At 45.1% G+C, this 16,739-nt stretch overlaps 1 protein-coding gene and 1 pseudogene across 1 annotated transcript in view; both read left to right on the top strand.

Annotated features, from left to right (window-relative positions):
* LOC146811689 (serine protease 27-like) overlaps positions 1 to 16,739 on the top strand; it is a gene marked incomplete at its 3' end in the record, with an annotated part of 108,571 nt that overhangs the window by 28,328 nt on the left and 63,504 nt on the right. The gene's annotated exons all lie outside the window — the stretch shown is intronic.
* On the top strand, positions 2,281 to 2,576 carry LOC146811690 (glutathione S-transferase 3, mitochondrial pseudogene; annotated as a pseudogene).

Genomic DNA, 16,739 nt, shown 5'->3' with positions numbered 1-16,739 from the left:
ACAATGTTGGATATTTACAGACGTCTGGATGTGGTTCTTGCCTAGAAACTTTCAGGGAGACTGGTGAACCCATTCAACAGATAGGTCTCCCAGCTCCCTTGTAATTGCCCAGCAGGAAGGCAGGCTTCTAGGTTCTAGGAAGGCTATCAGCTCCCCCTGCGGAAGGTGCAGGCTTCAAGTGATGTCTCTCACCTTTTTGAGGTAGACTGTCATGCAGACACCAGCCCTGGTCATACAGGAGTCGTTTGAGTATTCTGGGTAGCACTCCCTTTCTTGGTCATGATATACTTGGAACTAGAACAAGGTTTGATGGTTTGGATCCAACTTTTATACACCAAGACGGGGGATGTGGATCCACAATCTGAGTTTTCAGAACCAGGTTGGGTTGGTTCTCTTTCAAATGTAATTTTCTGGCTGTCCCTCAGACACTGCATTCGAGCAAGATAATGACTTTCAGTGAAGGTTGCAATAATGCTACGAGCTGAAGTATCCAAAACGAGGGCACAATGAGTTGTCAGACCTCTGCACCAACCTGTCACTAGCCTTCTTGAAGCAGTAATCAGAGACAGACAAAAGAGCAGGCCCTGCCTAGGACCTCACTGAATTGAACAGAAGCCCTCTCTCCATTGTCCATCTTTTTAGTATGTGTGTCTCCACCCTTCAGCCACAGGAGTGCAGTCAATACACTTCCACTGTCTGGAGAAGCTGTTTCCACCTTCCATCTTGTGCCGTGCTAAGCCAGGGGTCATCTAAAATTGGACTCACTGGTTACAGTACTTAGACTCTCACCACACACAGAGTCCTACTAACATAGGTGTGTCACACATTCATTGTCCATACACGCATTTGACATGGAATGCCAGTGAAAGGGATTGGGGTTCATGTAACAGTCAAACTTTCTGCAAGAGGGCTATGTAGATAACCCTGTCCTTGACACAGAGAAAAAGGTCTTGTCACATTAAAAATTCACTCAAAACACTGCCACCACCACTTTATCTGACAACCCAAGGCATGGACAATAGTCGAATGTTTACTATGAGGGCATGTTTGATGCGCCCATCTAGGTCACAGAACAGGTTCTGGGCCTCATGTTACCTGAGACAGGCCTAAGCCTCTTCACACATGGTAAATTAGTGTGATGCCACCACCAAACAAAAAGTCAGAATTCCAGTTTCACAAGCAGTCGGGCACTCAGCAAACCTACATGTCTGTTTGCATGCATGGGACAATTATGTCCCAAAAGCCTAACTCTTCATAGGTTATATGTTCTCAAGGCAGTACCTGATCATGTTCATCTGTGGATTTGACAAACACCAAAATTATTCCGTCCTAATCAAAACAATTGCGCACTATGCAAATGAGTGCCTTCCTTATTATCTGTTGCAAAAAGAAAGCTTGAAAAGGTATGCTCAGGTGGTTGTTGTGGTACAGGCGAAATTGTGATGAGAACAAGATAATACATCTCCAAGGAGGGTTATGCTCAAGCTGATATTAATCATTTTACAAGTACAGCCTTGTGAATACTTTAGAACCATTTAGACAACTAATCATATCTTTTTTTGAGATGTTTTGTTTCACTTTTTCTCAGCTGCCCAGGACGTTCACTGATGCCCTAACAGCAGACTACTGATCTCTTCATCTGCTTGTGACTGTTGATGAATGAGTACTCTTTAATAGCTTAAGACACTGGATGAATCACCTAATCAGTGTTTCAAAGGATTCTTAGGCCTTGAATAAACAGGGAACGCCATAGTTGCCTTAGTTCTAGTCACTTAATTTAATGTCACCATCACTACCTTAAGAATTAGGATATAACACTGATTCAACTCTCAAGAATGTACTCCACCAACGAGTGATACTGACTTATAACAAAATATATCAGTGAATTTTCAAAAGTTTGATATTCGTGATTTGATGTTCGGCTGGAATCCACAAATCGATGGGTGTAAATTCAGATTTACCGCCATCTCTTTATATTCAGATGCTCATCTAATGACGCACTCAGCCCCATAATTGCCTATATTTATTTATTTACAGATTTTATGGAGTGCGCAAATAGGTTTTAAGCATTGTTACCTTCTTAGAAGATCTCTTCAATCTACGTTTGAAACAATAAGAAAGGGGAATGTCATTACCTTAAAGAGCCACTGAAGTCATAGAGGTATCATAAATATGTAGGCTTTGCACTTTGTCCCTTCAGACCCACCCTTCTCCGGCAGTGTGAAGGTGCAACTCCTGGCACAGCTGCACACTGCAAGGCTGCTGCAAGGCAGTGGTAAGATGGTAGTTCTCTCCAAGGAATATGGTTATGTGGCCCTGACTGGATTGGCCAGTTTTTGTCATGGTGAAAAGATCAGAGCACGCTGGAAGTGTACCTGTCTTACCTGTTTTTCCTCGCAGTTGGTGGAATGTCTGTCCCACATGCGGCAAGTATCATTGGCATGAGCTGGGTCATTGGACGCCATATGCTTGTGCATAGCTACTACACCTGAGATCCTGACAAGAGGCGGCAAGGTGCCCTGGGATCTTTTGCTCTCCTTGGCTTGGCTGGCACCACACTGTGCTTCGCCTTCTGACATCTCAGGAGGTCCTACCACCCAACTGAGCTGCTTGACTTGGCATCTGAGAACACAAGGAGCTATTTTGATGGTTGCAACACATCCATTCTATCCACTTCTACTGGGATGCCTGCTTTAACACGTTCAAATTAAAGCACGTTGTATTTTATTTCTTTTTTCAAAATAAAAGACTTGTATCGTAGATCTGTAACTGGAACAATGTTAGAATACAATCACTAAATTTTGTGCTCTTTCTTATGACCACATATAGTAAACCTGACTCCTTTCGGCTGGTTAAAATAAAGTTGATCAGTTTCTCCTTAAAGATTGGCATTTAGATACCCAGGAGCACCCCACAGCAAGATAGTCTCCTTTTTGAGAATATGTTGTAGTTGTCTGCTTAATATTCACCAAGGCAGAGCTTAGTACTTTCCGTGCCATGAAGGCTTCCAAAGATCTCTTACCTCAGCCCCTCTATTTCTGATCAATTACCACAACAAAAACACAATTGGTTGATTTGTTTTTTTTAGGATGACAGGTACTCGTTTTAAGTTGTGATTTCACCACCTTATTCTCCTCAGCTTTTCTAATGCTGCATAATGAAATTACCAGAGTCAGAGCCCCACTATCCTTACAAAGTGGTCTGGTCGTGGCACATTAAGGAGTTTAGCCCTCAGGTGCTACAGTTCCCCAATCTAAAGCATATGTCACCAATTCAATGGTTTTGTCTAAATTCTCCTTAGTTTTTGATTTGGCTATTTTGAACTTTTTCCAGATTTAAGTATTGCCTCACCCTTGCATCCTTTCTGCTAATATGGAGTTGGATCTGAGCAACATTGACAACCTCAACAAGTTTGGTGCTGCAGAGGCTTTGCAAAGATATTGGGCTGAATATGATAAGGAAGGCTACAAAGGTGGACCTCCAAGTAACCCTCTGAGCCTTTGAGGAAGTCAGAAGGATGCATGCCGCCCCAGAGGAGCAGGAAGAGGATGGCCTAGAGGATAAGGAGGTGGAATTAGAGGAGGAAGAGGGTTTGACTAAAGGCCCTGAGCTGCAGCACCCTGATGGAGAGGAGGACAACCTGCCTGAAGGAGTGTGATCCCCTGTTAGGGCAGGGAGCAGTGTGTCTACAACCAGTCTCCTCAGGAACTGGAGGACAGGAAGGCTGAAAGGGAGCTTAAGCTACAGCTGGCCAAACTGAAATTAGAGGAGGCAGCTGCTCAGAGGACACTGAAGGAAAAGAAATGGCCCTGGAGGAGAAGAAAATTGTGCTGGCTCATGAGATATGTTAACAAGAGCAGGACCTAAAATCCAAGCAGCTCTCCGAGTCCAGCAGCAATGGTAGTAGCATTACCCCAGTGCCTGTAGTACCGCTGGCATCCAACCCGACGTGGCTTTCCATGGTCACTTCGGGTGGGCGGGGTGCACAGTGGCGCAAGTGCTGTACTGAATGAGGAGAGGCCAATGGGCCACCACATTCCCTGCCTAAACTAACCTGTAGGCGGAAGCCTGCTCGTACAACAACCCACGCTGCCATTCTTCTCTCTGTAGGGGGTCTTGCTGGGGAGAGCCATGAGGTCATCCTCATTTCCTGGGGAATTCTGGGTCCCAGAATTCCTCCTACAGAAAATATCCTGCTCAATCTAAGAAGCCCACCCTACTTTCTACCCCTGCCAGATTACCACCAATCTAAAATGGCAATTCCCGTCCTTGATGCAATTTCCTCTTTTCCTGAGTATATAAGGCTGACTGTCATTCCTCATTTGCATTGCAATGCTTCCTTGTGTTAGGTGAGTTCCTTCACTTCTGATTACTGTCCTGAAGTCTCGGTCTCTTCCTGGAGATATTGTTTACAGCGCTTCCAGCTACTTCTTCTGCAAACTTGCTTCCTGTTTTAGGGTTTGACTCTCTGCCATTGGATTTTCTTGTTGTCACCTGGAGGGTTTTTACTGTTGGGCTTTTTTCTCCATCTGGGGCTTTTTCCTGAAGGCACTATCTGCTAAGCGTTTAATAGTGTCGGCACCATTGTGGTTACTCATAGGGGTCGCCCTTATCTCTGGCAGACAAAAACAGCCAAGGTTAGAGCCTTTCAGCCTCCCCATTCTGAACATCCGCCAGATCGGTGTCTGGATCCTGACAGTGCTCACTGGAGACAGGAGGGTCCACATCCCTAAGGAGCTGGTTCCTAACTTTGTTGTAGGGGATGATATTGACACCCTTCTCAGGAATTATGATTGCTTCCCTGAAACGTAGAAGCAGAAGGTTGGTGACAACCAGAAGCTGCCCCAACAGTCCTGCGTGGATTCTGTGGATCACGTTTACGAGCCTGGTTGGGTGAAGAGCAGTGATGTGCAGCGGCAGCCGGCACAGGTAAACGCGGTGGGGCAGTGGGGCACGATGGGGTGGGAGGTGGGGGAGGTCGACAGGTGATGGAATAGGTGTATTTAAATAAATATATAATACCTATTCCATCGTTCCTCGACTCCCCCGCCGCGCCCTGCCCTGCCTCACCGCGCTTACCTGTGCTAGCCGCTGCTGGTGATGTGAATGATTACAAGGGGCTGTGCAATCTGATTGTCAGAAAGCACATATTCAGTAATTGGTTTACAGAGCTGCACGAACATCTAGTGGAAAGTCAGTTCTCATACCCAAGTGAGCTTTCTCTAAGAATGCTGGCTCATCACCAGGTTTCACAAGAAGGTACCTGAGAGGGACCCCAAGAAGGGTGGTTCAAGCCCCTACCCAGCAGAGTGAGAGGGAGAACCAGGGTGACACAGATGAGTCCCAGAGTAGGGCGGGGAAAAGGGTTCCTATGGCCCTTCTGAGAAACAGGTGGGAAGTTCTGATGGGCGGTGGCCCAGGACACCCCATTTCCAACCTTGTTGCTTTAAATGTTCACAGTTAGAACACAAGCAGTGGAACATGTCCTGGTGTCCAAGGGTAAACTTGTCATCCTTTAGGGTTAGAGCCTTCGCTTCCACCAGGTCACCGGTTAATGGGATCCCTATCACTGCTCTGGGAGATATCGGTGCCAGCCAGACCATGGTAGTGGAAAGGCTGGTTTCTCCAGATCAGTACTCAGGCCCATGGGCAGGAATGTTTCAGCCCTATGGCTCTGTTAGCACTGGAATGGGGTGAAGAATTGTCCATAATCAAGGTCATTTAGTCCCTAGATGCCCATTGACTGCATTCTGGTAAATAAGTTACCACCAGTGTTAGCAGAGCAAAGAGGGGCGGCAACCCAGGGCATCCTGAAGGCTCAAGTTTTTGGGAGTACAACTCCAAAAAGAAGAGTATGGAGGATCAGATGGGGTGGGGGGCAGGAGGTGGAGACAGTCCACAGTGAGAGAACCCGAAAATAAGATCTGAGAACAGTGCACCTCAAGACTGACCATGGTGAGGCCACTTCTGACCTGGAGGTGCTCCCTGAGGCTTTCACAAAGACAGAGGGATGGAGACCTGCACCAGACAGACCTCCCATGACACAGAGGTGCCGATCACGATCCGGCAAAAACCGGGTACGAACCGTCGGACGGAGCGTTTTCCCCGTCCGACTCGTACCCGGTCGTAAAACTTTACAAACATGGAATTACGATTCGCACGGAAACACCATTTCCGTACGAATCGTAAAAAACACCGACCGACGAAAACATACATACGAATGTGATCCGGAAATGCTGCGACGTGACGTCGGGACGCTTTCAGGCAGCGTTTCACGACCCAGGAATTACGATTCGAACCGACAGCAGTCCGGACGGCAATATTTTCACGGCACCCAAAAAGTGCCGGAAAAGCGAAGTACGGCGCGAATCGACCAGAGTAGGTGGCCCGGTACGCACCGACCCCCCCCCAGCCCCCGTACGTACGCGCCGACCCCCCCAGCCCCCGTATGTACGCGCCAACCCCCCTGTATGTACACCCGTGTACGTTCGAGTCGAACCCCCCCGTGTACACGGGGGGGTTCGACTCGAACGTACACGGGGGGGTTCGACTCGAACGTACACGGGAGGGTTCGACTCGAACGTACACGGGGGGGTTCGACTCGAACGTACACGGGGGGGTTCGACTCGAACGTACACAGGGGGGTTCGACTCGAACGTATACGGGTGTACATACAGGGGGGTTGGCGCGTACCTACGGGGGCTGGGGGGGGGGGTTGGCGCGTACATACGGGGGCTGGGGGGGGTCGGCGCGTACATACGGGGGCTGGGGGGGGTCGGCGCGTACATACGGGGGCTGGGGGGGGTCGGCGCGTACATACGGGGGCTGGGGGGGGTCGGCGCGTATGCGGGCACGTCTCCATGGTTGCAATGGGAGTTCGGTGCGGACGGTGTTTTTACCATACGGTTGTGACCTCGGACGCACGGGATGGATCGTGATTCCTCGGTCGGACTTCACCTTTCACATTTGTACGGTAAATCGTACGAGGACGTGTCAGACACATTTTCCGACCCGAGGACGTGTGGGGAATGATTCCCAATGCGGTTCGTATGGACTTTTTACCATGCGAATCGTGATTGCCAGTTCGTACGGCACTTGTACGATTCGTACGGTAATAAGACCGGATACGAGTCGCACGGGGAAATTTTTTACCGGATCGTAATCGGCACCCTAGTGTGTCACCCTTGGGGGGGTACTTCCCCCCTGGTAGTCGTGGCTTGTCTAGCACCTGTTTAGCCACAGGTTACAGAGAATGAGCTGGTAGGAGGGAAAGTAGAAGTAAGGTTTTTAACGCCCGGGGCTGATGCACCACACTCTAATAAACATCAGAGGTCTAGGAAGTCTCAAGTGCAGTTAGGGACATTCTTGCTAGCCCCAATGCTGGAAGTGAGGTCTCTCTAAGGTCTCCTCTTAGGGCCTCCATCTGGCAGTAGATAGCCCAGGGCCTGGCTCTTGACTATGGCAGCTGCCAGTAGCTTCTCTTGACTGTTGTCCTTATGAACAGGGTTTTCATTGGGTTGGGGACAGAAGTCTGATCCAAAGGACAGAATGGGTCACATTACGTTGTTGGCCATGGTGGTACTGTCTGCCTACAGGGATGCATCTGTGAACAAATTAAGGTCTGGAGCTTCATAGATGGCGTCTACAGGTGAGAAGAAGGGTTCTCCATAGGTCAGTCCAGCGGCTCAGGAGAGTGTTGACAAAGGGATCCAACGTGGTTCAGAAGGGCAAACAACTGACAAGTGCCTCTGGGGTAGAGGGCCATTGTCCAAATTCTATCCCCTAAGTAGGGAAGACCATCAAAGTCATTTAGGATTGTCCATCTCTGCAGGATTACCCCAAACATTTTTCCTTCCCCCCTCCTGTTAACTGAATTTCATTTTTGTTAACATTAGGACTCTATGCGCTTTAACACTGCTAACCAATGCTTAAGTACTTGTGCTTTCTCCCTAACACTTGGTAAAAGTGGTCTACGCCGGATAGACACTGCTTGTGCGTTCCTAGTAAAGTGGTACTGGATGTACCCAGGGCCTGTAAATTAAATGATACTAGTGGCCCTCCAGCACTCATTGTGCCACCTACTAAAGTACCCATTTAGAACATGCCTCAGGCCTGCCATTGCAACTTGTAATGCAGTTTTAAACTGCCAATTTGATCTTGCAAAAATAAACCTTTTTACCAGGCCCAAGCTTTTATTTTGAATTCATATAAGTCACCCCTAAGGTAGGCCCTAAAATGCCCATAGGACAGGGTGCATTGTATTTAAAACGTTGACCATCGCAAAGACCGCTACCTGTCCCCATACTCTTTTTGAGCAACTTGGCACGCGAGGTCTGGTGTCTAAGACATACGACGCCCTACAACAGTCACGCCTCCTCCCCCATTCTCCCTACCAATGGAAATGGACTCCAGACATCACCTAGAAGCAATGGGAATTGCTCTGGTGAGAAATCCCATGAACACATAGAAGCATCAAGAAGTAGTCTATGAGATCATGCTTCAATGGCATTACACCCGGCCTGTCCCCGCGCCATGTTCCCTGCGGCTTTTGCTGCATGCTGGAGATGTGGAGCACAAGTGGGTGATTTCCATTACATTTGGTGGGCATGCCCTCCCTAAACATTTTTGTTTTGGGAAGAAGTGACTGAGTCATATTAAGGGCACTGTGGGCTACTCTATACCAGATGACTACAATGTACATCTATGACCGCTATGACCCACGCAGACTGGTATGTAGTGCACCACATGACCGGCACGGCCAAACAGCTTATAGCCTGAGCCCAGCGTTCCCCTTCAGCCCCATCTGCAGCATCATAGTTCACACAACTCTGGCACACCATCACCATGGAGCAGATGACTCACAAACCTTCCCTCAGAGGTAAGAGATTCCTATGCCTCTGTACACCTCTTATTGAATATATGTCCATCTTAGAATAGTTATGCTTTCAGCCTCCCAGGCTGCGCGCAGTTAACCTGTTTGTTATACTGGGGTAATGCAAAGTCCTCATCACTGCCCCATTGCGGGTCAACTAGCACGCCCTCGCACTGCAAGTGGCCCCTCCCTCTTTTTCTTCTCCTACACCCTTACTGATGAAAGCGACCGTTCAGGGATCCTTTACTTTCCATTCCCCCCTCCCTGGTATTTGTTGGTTCAATAGTTTCACTTTCCAAATATACACGCACCATCAAGAGACTACAATGCACAGGCCTTTGCTAATGCTATTCTGGCTTCTCAATAAGAGTGAGTATGTACACCTCAAGCTCACACTCTCCCAGGCACCTTGGCCAGTGCTATTGTAATACTTGTATGTGGTCCTAAATGTTCAGCTACTACTATGCAAATGGTGAGTAGACAAAATATCGGAAAAGTAATATCGAGATACAGAAATATCGAAGTTAAAATATTGATGGAACAAAATATCTCTGTTATTAATATCGATGTCAAAAATGTCGATATTGTTATGTGTAGTAAAATATCGAGGTATAGTATATCGAAAGACATAATATCGTGTATTGAAAATATCGAAAAAGCATAGTATTATGTTATTGTGTTATTTATTAAAATTTATTGTTTATAAGTGTTAGAAAATGTTTATTTAAGTGTATTAAAAATAATAATTTAGTTAATATTAATATAATATTTTTAATTTTGATATACAATTTTAGGAGCGGGATGTTGGGTTTATAGGGGATAAGGGTGGGGAGTGTTTTAAAAATATATATATGAAAATAAATATTTTAATAAATATTTGTACAATTAGAATTAAAATATAGAACAAAATAGCAATATTTAGATTATAATTTTGATATATAATTTAAGGAGCGGGATGTTGGGTTTATAGGGCATAAGGGTGGGGAGTGTTTTAAAAATATATATATGAAAATAAATATTTTAATAAATTTTTGTAGAATTTGAAATTAAATTTTTTTAAAAATTGCAATATTTAGATTTAAATTTTGATATATAATTTAAGGAGCGGGATGTTGGGTTTATAGGGGATACGGGTGGGGAGTGTTTTAAAAATATATATATGAAAATAAATATTTTAATAAATTTTTGTAGAATTTGAAATTAATTTTTGTTAAAAATTGCAATATTTAGATTTAAATTTTGATATATAATTTAAGGAGCGGGATGTTGGGTTTATAGGGGATATGGGTGGGGAGTGTTTTAAAAATATATATATGAAAATAAATATTTTAATACAGTTTTTGTAAAATTTTAATTAAAATTTAGGAAAATTTTGCAATATTTAGAATTTTATTTTGATATATAATTTAAGGAGCGGATGTTGGGTTTATAGGGGATAAGGGTGGGGAGTGTTTTAAAAAATCTATATATGAAAATAAATATTTTAATAAATTTTTGTAGAATTTGAAATAAAATTTAGAAAAAAATTGCAAAATTTAGATTTAAATTTTGATATATAATTTAACGAGTGGGATGTTGGGTTTATAGGGGATAAGGGTGGGGAGTGTTTTAAATATATATATATGAAAATAAATATTTTAATACATTTTTGTAAAATTTTTATTAAAATTTAGGAAAAATTTGCAATATTTAGATTTTAATAAGGAAAATAATTTTATTAGTGGGATGATGTGTATATAGGGGTTAAGGGTGGGTAGTGTTTAGGAAATAAAAATTTAATTTAATTATGTATGAAAGAAATTTTCAAATAAATTTTGGAATAAACTATAAAATTACAATATTAAATAATAATGAAAAAAATAGGCAATTTTGGTTTATAGGGGATAAGGGTGGGTTTTTTTGTAGAAATATCTTTAATATTGTATATTAAAAAAAATATAAAAAATCACATTTGTAAATAATTTTAAATTTTTAAATATTAAATTATAAAAAATATTTAATAAGTGGGATTTAGGGGTTATAGGGGATAAGGGTGGGGAATGTTTTAAAAATATATATACAAAATAATATTTTTACAAAATTATTTACAGGTAGAATAGTTATTTCAATTACTAAAACACTTTATAAGAAGATATTTATGTTAATAAGAGGGATGTAGAATTAATAGGGGATAAGGGTGGGTAGTGTGTAGAAATTAGTAATGTTGTAAATTACTAAAATATAATTGCTACCCTAATTGAATATAAATTTGAGTGGGAATAGTTAATTATTTATGGTCAGTGTCCAGCACCTACTCTAATTTATTATAGATTGGAGTGGGAATAGTAAATTATTTATGGTTAGTGTCCAGCACCTACTCTAATTTATTATAGATTGGAGTGGGAATAGTAAATTATTTATGGTTAGTGTCCAGCACCTACTGTAATTTATTATAGACTGGAGTGGGAATAGTAAATTATTTATGGTCAGTGTCCAGCACCTACTCTAATTTATTATAGACTGTAGTGGGAATAGTCAATTATTTATGGTCACTGTCCAGCATCTACTCTAATATATTATAGACTGGAGTGGGAATAGTAAATTATTTATGGTCAGTGTCCAGCACCTACTCAAATGTATTATAGACTGGAGTGGGAATAATAAATTAGTTATGGTCAGTGTCCAGCACCTACTTAAATTTATTATAGAGTGGAGTGGGAATAGTCAATTATTTATGTTCAGTGTCCAGCACCTACTCTCATTTATTATAGACTGGAGTGGGAATAGTAAATAATTTATGGTCAGTGTCCAGCACCTACTCTAATTTATTATAGAGTGGAGTGGGAATAGTAAATTATTTATGGTCAGTGTCCAGCACCTACTCTAATTTATTACAGACTGGAGTGGGAATAGTAAATTATTTATGGTCAGTGTCCAGCACCTACTCAAATTTATTATAGAGTGGAGTGGGAATACTCAATTATTTATGTTCAGTGTCCAGCACCTACTCTAATTTATTATAGACTGGAGTGGGAATAGTAAATTATTTATTGTCAGTGTCCAGCACCTACTCTAATTTATTATAGAGTGGAGTGGGAATAGTCAATTATTTATGTTCAGTGTCCAGCACCTACTCTCATTTATTATAGACTGGAGTGGGAATAGTAAATTATTTATGTTCAGTGTCCAGCACCTACTCTCATTTATTATAGACTGGAGTGGGAATAGTAAATTATTTATGGTCAGTGTCCAGCACCTACTCTAATTTATTATAGACTGGAGTGGGAATAGTAAATTATTTATGGTCAGTGTCCAGCACCTACTCTAATTTATTATAGACTGGAGTGGGAATAGTAAATTATTTATGGTGAGTGTCCAGCACCTACTCTAATTTATTATAGACTGGAGTGGGAATAGTAAAATATTTATGTTCAGTGTGCAGCACCTACTTTAATATATTATAGATGGGAGTGGGCATATAAAATAGTTTAGGTTTACTGAGCAGCAGCTACTGTATCCTATTGTACAGTGGAGTGGTAATAGGAAATTATTTATGTTTACTGTCCAGCATCTATCTACTACAATTTATTGTAGATTAGAGTGGAAATAGGTAATAGTTTATGTTTATTTTTTTAAGTATTTATCATGTTTTGTTATAGTTTGTAGTCATAATAGTATCTAAATTGTGTATATTTGTTTTTATTGATAGAAGAAATTTAAATAGCATTGGAATTGTAGAATTAGTTATTTTTACTTTGGAACATGTACTGTAATTATAGTTAAGTGCAGTGTTTATAGTATATTTTGAGGTTTACTGTTTGGTATTTTATGAAATGAAAGTACATTGATTTAGTAATAGGAAAACAATTTTTACATGTATATTAATTGTATTTTATTATTATATATTGGATTAGTAATAATTAATTCAATATTTATAGTTTAGGATAATAAATACATTTAAAGTTTTAATATGATATTTTTATAGATATATTTAATGTTATTAGTAACAAAAAAGTATGAATATTTAGTATTGGAATAATGGGTAATGGCATTCAGTAATTTTATAATATTTATTGATGTATATTTTTGTATAAACAATTTTTTCTATATGTTAAATATTGATAATACAAGGTAAATATAAATAATCAGAGAAACACAAATAATAAGACAAGAGCATGGTTTTGACTGTAGTTTTTGTAAATTTGTGTTGTTTATTCATTTGAGTTAGATAATTCAGAAATATCATTATTTATATTGTAATTAAATTCAAACTTATTGCATATAGGTCACAAAAAATGTTAGGTACATTTACAATATTTTGTACACATTTTTAGAAAATTACAAGTATTAATAAAGAAGTAAAATTTAGGTGCCAATTCCGATCCGGTAAAAAAATTCCCCGTCCGACTCGTATCCGGATTTTTTTCCGTCCGAATCGTCAAAGTAGCGTACAAACTGCCAAGTACGATTCGAACGGAAAAAAGTCCATACGAATCGCATTGGGAAGATTTCCCCACACGTCCTCGGGTCGGGAAAAGTCACCGACACGTCCCCGGGCGAGAAACCCACCGTGCGGAAAAATAAAGTCCGACTGCGCAAGTACGATCCCTCCCGTCCTCCCCATTTCACAACCGTACGCAAAAAACACCGTCCGAACCGAACTCCCATAGCAACCATGGAGACATGTGCCCGCATACGCGCCGAACACCCCACCACCCCCCGCCCGCGTATGTACGCCCCGAACCCCCACCCGTGTATGTACGCACCGAACCACCAGCCGTGTATGTACGCACCAAACCCCCCCCCCAGCCCTGTATGTACGCACCGAACCACCAGCCGTGTATGTACGCCCCCGAACCCCCCCCAGCCGTGTATGTACGGACCGAACCACCAGCCGTGTATGTACGCACCAAACACCCACCCGTGTATGTACGCCCCCGAACCCCCCCCAGCCGTGTATGTACGCACCGAACCACCAGCCGTGTATGTACGCACCAAACACCCACCCGTGTATGTACGCCCCCGAACCCCCCCCCAGCCGTGTATGTACGCACCGAACCACCAGCCGTGTATGTACGCCCCCGAACCCCCCCCCAGCCGTGTATGTACGCACCGAACCACCAGCCGTGTATGTACGCACCAAACCCCCACCCCAGCCGTGTATGTACGCACCGAACCACCAGCCGTGTATGTACGCACCAAACACCCACCCGTGTATGTACGCCCCCGAATCCCCCCCCCAGCCGTGTATGTACGCACCGAACCACCAGCCGTGTATGTACGCACCAAACACCCACCCGTGTATGTACGCCCCCGAACCCCCCCCAGCCGTGTATGTACGCACCGAACCACCAGCCGTGTATGTACGCCCCCGAACCCCCCCCAGCCGTGTATGTACGCACCGAACCACCAGCCGTGTATGTACGCACCAAACCCCCACCCCAGCCGTGTATGTACGCACCGAACCACCAGCCGTGTATGTACGCACCAAACACCCACCCATGTATGTACGCCCCCGAACCCCCCCCCCAGCCGTGTATGTACGCACCGAACCACCAGCCGTGTATGTACGCCCCCGAACCCCCCCCCAGCCGTGTATGTACGCACCGAACCACCAGCCGTGTATGTACGCACCAAACACCCACCCGTGTATGTACGCCCCCGAACCCCCCCCCAGCCGTGTATGTACGCACCGAACCACCAGCCGTGTATGTACGCACCGAACCACCAGCCGTGTATGTACGCCCCCGAACCCCCCCCAGCCGTGTATGTACGCACCGAACCACCAGCCGTGTATGTACGCACCAAACCCCCACCCCAGCCGTGTATGTACGCACCGAACCACCAGCCGTGTATGTACGCACCAAACACCCACCCATGTATGTACGCCCCCGAACCCCCCCCCCAGCCGTGTATGTACGCACCGAACCACCAGCCGTGTATGTACGCCCCCGAACCCCCCCCCAGCCGTGTATGTACGCACCGAACCACCAGCCGTGTATGTACGCACCAAACACCCACCCGTGTATGTACGCCCCCGAACCCCCCCCCAGCCGTGTATGTACGCACCGAACCACCAGCCGTGTATGTACGCCCCCGAACCCCCCCCAGCCGTGTATGTACGCACCGAACCACCAGCCGTGTATGTACGCACCAAACCCCCACCCCAGCCGTGTATGTACGCACCGAACCACCAGCCGTGTATGTACGCACCAAACACCCACCCGTGTATGTACGCCCCCGAACCCCCCCCCAGCCGTGTATGTACGCACCGAACCACCAGCCGTGTATGTACGCACCAAACACCCACCCGTGTATGTACGCCCCCGAACCCCCCCCCAGCCGTGTATGTACGCACCGAACCACCAGCCGTGTATGTACGCCCCCGAACCCCCCCCAGCCGTGTATGTACGCACCGAACCACCAGCCGTGTATGTACGCACCAAACCCCCACCCCAGCCGTGTATGTACGCACCTAACCACCACCCCACCAGGGAATGTACGGACCGCACCCCCACCAGTGCATGTACGGACCGTACTGACGCCAAAAAAACACGTACTGAACCCGGACAAACCATATTTACACAAGGAGAGTCAAGTAGAGTTTCCCCACACCACCAAACAGGCCCAACAACCCCACAAACATCACATACACTCACCTGCAACTGCCAAACTGCCAAACAGAGGCCCAAAACTCAATCACTCCTCATAACACACCCACACAAATTTCAAACACAGCCACACCCACAAATGGACCAATAAAAATGGACCACACACACAAACCATGAGCCTTTGCAACAGACCCACTGCTGCCAGAGCCCACAGACGACCCACACCACCATACTTGAACCTCACACTTGCATACCTTCACACAACCACCTACACAAACACCCCCTCATCACATTCACACACACACCTCCACTACCACACCCACACACCCACAGCCATCCACACCCACACCCCCACAACCACACCCCACGCCATGTCCACCACCAAGAATCCAAAGTTCACAAAGGAGGAGCTGGAGATCCTTGTCGACGAAATCCTCAGAGTCGAGCCACAGCTCTTTGGGACATTGGTCAGACAGACCAGCATATCCGAAAAAACCGCCATGTGGCAGAGGATCGTCGATTCTGTGAATGCTGTTGGGACAACCAGAAGGACCAGGCACGAGTGCCAATCCAGGTGGTACGATCTGCGGAGGACGGTCAAGAGGAAGATGACTGACAATCACAACCAGGGGAACATCACTGGAGGAGGGCCGCCCCCCAGACCGGTACAATACCATCCCTGGGAGGAGAAGGTGATGTCCACGCTGGCGGTGGAGGGACTACACGGACTGCCAGGACTCCCAGACCCTGGTGAGTACACAAACAACTCACCTCACATGGGGGGGATGCCATACACAATCAATCATGCATGCCACCCCCCCCAAGCCACCACCGGACACAACAACACTCCACAAACACACACATGCCACTGGCACCTCCATGCCCCATGCATCAATCAGGGCCATGCCAAGTCACAGGCCACACAAAACACCAACACAACACAGGATGTGGTCGATGCTGGGAGTGGGGGCAGCAAAACTAACATTGAGCAACTCACAAGCACACAACAATGCACTCAGCCCATATGGCCCAGGGCACAGCCATACAAACTGTGTGTACCCACACAGTACTGTCTTGCCTGCAAATGATGGCTGCCATGCAGGATGCCATGGGTCTGAAGGCACAATTTGCACATAACAGCAGACAATGAAGATGCATCGCTCTGATAGAGTCTCAGCACACACCGCCACAGCAGCAGCCTACACTCAGACACACTGCCCAATGGGTGCCCGGAGAACAGGGACTAACTCACATGAACAAGCCAATGGCCATTCAAA

Source organism: Triturus cristatus, chromosome 7 (assembly GCF_964204655.1).
Source record: "Triturus cristatus chromosome 7, aTriCri1.1, whole genome shotgun sequence".
Lineage (NCBI taxonomy): Eukaryota > Metazoa > Chordata > Amphibia > Caudata > Salamandridae > Triturus > Triturus cristatus.
This window is presented reverse-complemented; position numbering and strand designations above follow the sequence as displayed.